General features: G+C 38.1%; 1 protein-coding gene across 1 annotated transcript in view; it reads right to left on the bottom strand.

Moving 5' to 3' along the window:
• LOC144958310 (sonic hedgehog protein-like) overlaps positions 1-285 on the bottom strand; it is a gene marked incomplete in the record, with an annotated part of 75,812 nt that extends 75,527 nt beyond the window's left edge. Inside the window, 1 exon segment of the mRNA XM_078890198.1 lies at positions 1-285.
• Between the last annotated feature and the right edge of the window lie 6,658 nt (positions 286-6,943).

Here is a 6,943-nt window from a genome sequence, read left to right as displayed (position 1 = left end):
GTTTCCTTCAATATTTTTTTTTGCGAAATAAATCACACGAAATGAATAATAATATTGTTAATCCGTTAAACCAGAAATACTTCTCTTTCTCTCGACTTAAATGATGAAGTTTTCACAAGAATAATCGTCCAAGAATCCAGAAATAAATGACAAATCTATTTTCTCAAATTTATTCCTGTCACCGCGAACATGAAATGAGATAAGCAGGAAAAATGACCAAGTGAGAAATAGGTAGTCGAAGTCGAGAGTACAGCGGGACTAGGGAAAGCAAGCAGACGACATAAAACGCAGTACTCGATTACTTATAATGGCTACAGCAGACGGACAAGACCGACTGCTGATCGGGACCGTGAATGGTAAAGGGAAATAACTCTAACAACCACTATGACTTGTTACTTGTAACTGTGACTTGCTTGTCGTGCAGACAGACGGCCCAATTATTTTTGGAGCGAATTGACTATTTGGCGATTTGGCAATTTGGTTCGAGGCTTTTTGACTCGGTCGCCGCTTTTGACTTGAATAACTGCCGTAACTGGGGTCCCGATAACTCAGTTGGTAGAGTACTCGCTTCAAATGCAAAGGGACCGTGATCAATCCCTGGTGCAGTTTGATGTAGGACGGGACATGACGCCTGTTGGGCGATATTACAATTTTTCGGACAAAGACAACGCTGTTAGCGGCCAGGTACTCATTTTACACCTGAATACGGTGAGAGAATGTGAGTAAAGAGCCTTTTCCAAGGACTCAAATATGTGCCGAGAGTGAGGCTCGAACCCAGGACCTTCCGACCCGAAAGCGAGTGTCATACCACTAGACCACATAGCCGCACAGAAAAAATTTGGCCAGAAAACTCGTCCTTCAAATATCGAGCGATTTAAATGGCCATCATCTTAAAGAAAAAACAAAAAACAAAAAAAAAAAAAACAAAAAAAAAAAAAAAACCCACCTCTCAAACCTGGCCCTTTCTTATGAGTTTTTGCCAAGGTGAGGATCATTTAAACCGATCGAAATTTGAGGGCCGAGTTTTCTGGCCAAATTTTTAAATCGGCATTTTACCAGAGTAGGCTAGTGAAGTGTTTGAGTAGATTCTTTGATTTAGCATTCTGAATTCAATGGCGAATTACTGTAAGGGTATTTATTATACTGAACACGGGGAAAACGCCTTTTTCCTATTTATTGTAATGTGACCCACCATCTCCAAATGGTATGATGTCGGGATGGATTTTGTACCCCGAAATATGAATTAAGAAATAAAATAACCTGAAGCAACCTGAAGTTTACACATTTATTTTGTCTTAGCTGAAATCCTCCAGATGGAGTTACAATAGTAATTTGGATAAAACAAGGGAAATAATTGAAACTTCTGCTATGCTTTGGTATTGATGATTGGCGAATTTTGCTTCTTTTTTCATTTCTATGTACATAGATTGTATGGTGTTATTTTCGTTGCTTGTCATGGAAAGATCTTTATCAATGATGACGCCAAGGTTTTTTGCTTGGAAAATTCTATTGTACTGTTTCTGAGAGTAATAGGTGATTTATTTGCCTGTTTAAGGATTATCGGCCTTCCACACATCAAGATCTCAGTTTTATTATCTATTATTTTTAACTTGTTTTGGTACATCCAAGATTTAATCTCGTTTAAACAGCTCGAAAGTCGTTGTATAAATAAATGTAAATTACTTAGGGGTTCTGAATCATAAATATGCGTATCATCTGCATAAAAATGATAACTCAGATTGAATCTGGATATCACACTAGAAAGGGGCTGCATACATACAGTAAAAAGGACAGGGCCAAGAACAGAGCCTTGTGGCACTCCAAAGGTTAATAAAACTTTTTCTGACTGAACACCATTCACCACGACAGTCTGCCATCGATCCTGTAATTATGATGTAAACCATTTAAGGGCAATGCCTTTTACACCGAGCGTATTTTCTAGTCTTCTTAACAGAATGTCATGGTCAATGGTGTCAAATGCAGCTGACAGAATGTCATGGTCAATGGTGTCAAATGCAGCTGACAGAATGTCATGGTCAATGGTGTCAAATGCAGCTGACAGAATGTCATGGTCAATGGTGTCAAATGCAGCTGACAGAATGTCATGGTCAATGGTGTCAAATGCAGCTGACAGAATGTCATGGTCAATGGTGTCAAATGCAGCTGACGAATGTCATGGTCAATGGTGTCAAATGCAGCTGACAGAATGTCATGGTCAATGGTGTCAAATGCAGCTGACAGAATGTCATGGTCAATGGTGTCAAATGCAGCTGACAGAATGTCATGGTCAAGGGTGTCAAATGCAGCTGACAGAATGTCATGGTCAATGGTGTCAAATGCAGCTGACAGAATGTCATGGTCAATGGTGTCAAATGCAGCTGACATTATATCTTTTTTTTGAAAACAAACAACCGTAACTGAGTCAAGCACTCGCACTCTCCCAACTCAACAGCCGGGACCTCTCTCCTCCGCTCTCTCCTCTCTCTCTCTCTCTCTCTCTCTCTCTCTCTCTCTCTCTCTCTCTCTCTCCCAAACAAACGTTTGATAAGTACAATGTACTATTAACCATCAGACATTTACAATATGTTAACTGTCTTGGTGAGTTAGCACCGATCATTTTAATAGACATTATCAAAGTACAACATCAATATAATATATCAATGTATATAATCAAAGAGATTGACACAAGATAGGATCAAACCCGCCACCGTCTGTCCTGGGGCAACACGACAACCACGGCCACCACAGTACTACACTCCTGTCAATCCCTTCACGTTTTAACCAAAGTTGACTGCCGTACTCTGGAAAAAAACCCATATTTTAAGAATTTGGCCAGAAAACTCGTCCATCAAATATTGATCGATTTAAATGACTCTCATCTTGGCAAAAACTTTCAAACCCAGGACTTCGTAAAGTCTTCTTTCTAGTCCCAGGTTTGAGAGTTTTTGCCAAGATGAGTGTCATCTAAATCGATCGATATTTGAAGGACGAGTTTTTCTGGCCAATTTTTTTAATATGCGTTTTTCCAGAGTACGGCAGATAAAAAACAAAATTGAGCTTTTAGAAATAGGGCAATATCCACTGAACGTGCTCAAAGCACTTTACAAGGGGTCCCAGACCAACAGCAACTCGTAATATGTAGGACGTGACACGACACCTGTTAGACAATATTACAATTGTTTCGGACAGAGACAACGCTGTTAATGACCAGGTACTCATTTTACACCTGAGTACGTACGGTGTGATAATGTGAGTAAAGAGTCTTTTCAAAGGACTCAACTATGCGCCGCCGAGTGAGGCTCGAACTCAGGACCCTCCGATCCGAAAGCGAGTGTCATACCACAAGACTACATAGCCGCACAGTAAACATGTTAATGAGACATCAAAACACATTACAGGCCCGTGAGTGACCGTGACGTCATCACGTACAAACACACATTGTCAACGACTCATAGACTACTGGTTTAAATTGAAATATCTTAAGTAACAGTTTTTCCAACAAAATAAAATAGAAAAAAAAATAGGCAACAAACAAAAATCAAAAAAAGCAAAAAGAAAACAGCAACAACAAAAAACAACAAAAACAAACAAAAAAAAAAACCCCAAAAGACAAACAAGCAAACAAACAAAAAAAAAACACACAAAAAAAACAAAACAAACAGCAATGCGGCTTTGTGGTTCCGTGATTAGACGCTAGACTTTTGACCCGACGTGCATTTATTATATGCAGGTCTGATATTCGAACTTACTTATGGGCCTAGTTTAAAATTGTAATTGACAATATTTTGCGTCCTTTTTTTGAGTGGAAATTTCCATAACAACAACGTTTAGTGGATATTGCCCTATATAAAAGCTCATTGCTAAGGTATCATATTTTTGTCGTTACTGCGCTTTGTGGTGAAATATTTTCCAGTATTGACCATGGAGCATTTTGTGTTTTGTCAACATTCCGTCATACGGGCGTCAATATTGGTTGTACAAATCTGGCCGGTGGATTGACATACACACACATAAACACACATACACATACACACACACCTACACACATACACACACACTCACACATACACACACACTCACTCATACACACACGCACACACATACACACAAACACATACACACATATACACACACATACACACACACACTCACACATACACACACACACATACTCACACATACACCCCAAACACACACACTCTCTCTCCACCCCCCTCCCCCCCCCACCCCCCTATCTCTATCCCTCTCTATATCCATCTCAATAATTCTCCCTCACCTCTCTCATTCCCCCTCTCTTCATTCCATTCTCTCCCCTCTCCCTATATATCTCTTATCTTTCTCTCTCTCTCTCCCTCTCTCTCCTTTCTTTCTCTCTCTCGCTCGTTTGCTCGCTCTCTCTTCTCTCATTCCCCATCTCTTTCTCTTCCTCTCTCTTAATCTGTTCAATAACCCTCTCTATAGAATAGATCGATAGATGGATGGATAGACAGACAGAGAGCAGAGGGAAAGGAAGAGAGAGAGAGAGAGAGAGAGAGAGAGAGAGAGAGAGTAGAGAGAGAGAGTGAGTGAGAGAGAGACAGAGAGAGAGGTAGAGAGCAAAGCAGAGAAAGAGAGAGAGACAGAGATAGCGAGAGATAGATAGAGAGAGACAGAAAGAGATAGAGAGAGATAGAGAGAGAGAAAGAGAGAGAGAGAGATAGAGAGAGAGGGAAAGAGAGAGACACACAGAGAGAGAAAGATAGATATAGATAGATATAGAGAGTCAGAGAGAGACAGAGAGATAGAGAGAGACACACATAGATAGATAGAGAGATAGATAGATAGATAGATAAATAGATAGATAGATAGATAGATAGACAGAGAGATATAGAATGAGATAGATAGATAGATAGATAGATAGATAAATAGATAGATAGATAGATAGATAGATAGATAGATAGATAGATAGATAGATAGATAGATAGATAGAGAGACAGAGAGAGAAAGAGTGAGATAGATTGATAGAAATAGATAGATAGATAGATAGATAGATAGATAGATAGATAGATAGATAGATAGATAGATAGATAGATAGATAGATAGATAGATAGATAGATAGAGAGGTAGACAGAGAGAGACAGAGATGGATTGAGAGACCGAGAGTGATAGATAGATACAGAGATAGATAAAAAAATAGATAGATAGATGGATAGAGATAAATATATATATATATATATATATATATATATATAGAGAGAGAGAGAGAGAGAGAGAGAGAGAGATATTCATAGTTAATAGACCAAGTGAACTTCACTAAGCATTGGATTCAATCAGGATGAGGCCCCAGCGGTGAAACTCTGCCAATAAATATGTCCAGTTGATTGGTCAATCAGACTGACCGGTTGACAAACTAGCGTAAAGACAACACCCAGGTGACTTAATTCTTTAATCCTGGATAATTCGACTGGTTGGTGTGGCGGTGGTGGCGGTGGTGATGGTGTAGTAGTAGTAGTAGTAGTAGTAGTAGTAGTAGTAGTAGTAGTAGTAGTAGTAGTAGTAGTAGTGGTAGTAGTAGTAGTAGAAGTAGTAGTAGTAGTAGTAGTAGTAGTAGTAGTAGTAGTAGTAGTAGTAGTAGTAGTAGTAGTAGTAGTAGTAGTAGTAGTATAGTAGTAGTATAGTAGTAATAGTAGTAGTAGTAGTAGTAGTAGTAGTAGTAGTAGTAGTAGTAGTAGTAGTGTTATTTGTAGTAGTAGTAGTAGTAGTAGTAGTAGTAGTAGTAGTAGTAGTATATAGTAGTAGTAGTAGTAGAGTAGTAGTAGTAGTAGTAGTAGTAGTAGTAGTAGTATAGTAGTAGTAGTATAGTAGTAGTAGTAGTAGTAGTAGTAGTAGTAGTAGTAGTAGTAGTAGTAGTAGTAGTAGAGTAGTTAGTAGTAGTAGTTGTTATTGAGTAGTAGTAGTAGTAGTAGTAGTAGTAGTATAGTAGTAGTAGTAGTAGTAGTATAGTAGTAGTAGTGTATTGTAGTAGTAGTAGTAGTAGTAGTAGTAGTAGTAGTAGTAGTAGTATTAGTTGTAGTAGTAGTAGTAGTAGTAGTATGTAGTAGTAGTATAGTAGTAGTAGTGTAGTAGTAGTAGTAGTATAGTAGTAGTAGTTAGTATGATAGTAGTAGTATAGTAGTATATATAGTAGTAGTAGTATTAGTAGTATAGTAAGTAGTAGTGTAGTAGTAGTAGTTATATGTATAGAGTGTATAGTATAGTATGTTAGAGATAGTAGTAGTAGTAGTTAGTAGTAGTAGTAGTTTAGTAGTTTTAGTAGTAGTAGTATTTAGTAGTAGTATAGTATTGTATAGTAGTAGTTAGTAGTAGTAGGTTGTTAGTAGAGTAGTAGTAAGGGTAGTAGTAGTAGTTAGTAGTGTAGTAGTAGTGTAGTATAGTGTAGTGTAGTAGTGTTTTATTTTGTAGTAGTAGTAGTAGTAGTAGTAGTAGTATAGTATGTTAGTAGTAGTATGTAGTAAGTAGTAGTAGTGATAGTAGTAGTAGTAGTAGTTAGTTAGTAGTAGTAGTGTGAGTAGTAGTAGTAGTAGTAGTAGTAGTAGTAGTGGTAGTAGTAGTGGTAGTAGTGGTAGTAGTAGTTGTAATAGTATTATTTAATCATACGAAAGTGGTAAAACATAACTGACCCAAATCATTTGTATCATTCTAAGCCCATTTGGCAAGGTCTCCTAGACACAAAATACACGTTAACCCATTGAATGTGGGGTTAGGATTTAGTCTGACCTGACTCTATATCTTACCGCCATTGCCAAGATAGTAGTGGCGGCGGTACGAATCAAGTAACGATGGATTTAGTCTGACCTGACTCTATATCTTACCGCCATTGCCAAGATAGTAGTGGCGGCGGTACGAATCAAGTAACGATGGATTTAGTCTGACCTGACTCTATATCTTACCGCCATTGCCAAGA

The sequence above is a fragment of the Berghia stephanieae genome, chromosome 12, assembly GCF_034508935.2.
Source record: "Berghia stephanieae isolate SIO BIC M18660-M18661 chromosome 12, UCSD_Bste_1.3, whole genome shotgun sequence".
NCBI lineage: Eukaryota > Metazoa > Mollusca > Gastropoda > Nudibranchia > Aeolidiidae > Berghia > Berghia stephanieae.
The sequence above is the reverse complement of the archived record's forward strand: the minus strand, read 5'-3'. Positions and strand labels throughout refer to the sequence as shown.